Genomic DNA, 1,211 nt, shown 5'->3' on the forward strand with positions numbered 1-1,211 from the left:
CTCCCCTCCCGCGCTAGCCTAAGGGCCACCTTAGCAAAGCGCATCCCAGGCTGCATAGCCGCACTACCCTACCCAACCATACCACACATAAACATGACACTACCCCCGGGGTTTACACAGACGAGCCGGCGAAGCAAGAAGAGCGCCAGAAGAAAGGGCCCTAGCCGGCGGGGCCCAGCCAGGACAAAAGGAGGTCCCACAAAGCGCCTACACCGGCCGCATTTGCGGTCGGGGTAGACGACGGATGGGGCCCACCTACGAAGGCTGTCCAGGCCTATACGAGATGAGGCAGGATAAAGAGGGATAATCCCCCTCGATCCCAAATCATTGAGGCCAATTTCTAGCCATGGAATAATGGCGCGGATGCCAATGATACCATAAATAACTGGGCAGTACCGATATCATCACTACTACCTGATTTGAAAGCGATTTAGAGGGGAGTTAATTGATCACGAGAAATGAAATTAGAAGAGACAAAATTGTTTCAATTACAATGTATCGGGAATAGCACGTACACAGAGTACCGATTACCAAAAATATGCGCCCGAGTTTATCCGCATTAAAAATAATTGCAGGAGTCACATGTCATCACATACCGACTTCATGCAGTGGACGTTTGCTGAACCGCTTTGTTGATCAGTGATCACGGTAACTCCTATACCCCACGCAAGCACGGTCTTCTGCGTACCAATAACCTTGGTAGGATTTATGACCTCGGACGGAGCGGGGTCGAGCGATACAGGCCCTTTCCCCGTCTTCCCGGACCGGGTCCACTGAAGCGGCCGAAGTCCGATCAATTCGCGGGACCCTTCCTGTCTTGGATAGGTCACGCCGGCTAGGGCCCTTTTTTCAGAGGACGCTCTTCTGTAGAGTCTAGTGGATCCTTAACCATTCGCTGTCGAGATTACACAAGTAACACGTAAGTGGCGCCACCTTCAGGACTCATTCAAATTACTCGAAATTAATATACTATATAGGGTGTAACCTAAGTACGTTAAAATATTTAAGTGGGGATATTCCTGAGTTAATTCTAAGAAAAAAGTGTATATAAACCTTTGTCCGGAAATGCTTCGTTTCTGAGACACGGTGTTGAAATTAAAATTTTATTTTTCACATAAAATTTGGCAACCGGGGGTTTTTTGAGGAGAGAAATCATAATTTGGTATTATTAATTTTTGTGCAATACTTAGAGCATTGTTAATTTGCCATAA

This window comes from Anoplophora glabripennis, unplaced genomic scaffold (genome assembly GCF_000390285.2).
Source record: "Anoplophora glabripennis isolate ALB-LARVAE unplaced genomic scaffold, Agla_2.0 scaffold1265, whole genome shotgun sequence".
In the NCBI taxonomy this organism is placed as follows: domain Eukaryota; kingdom Metazoa; phylum Arthropoda; class Insecta; order Coleoptera; family Cerambycidae; genus Anoplophora; species Anoplophora glabripennis.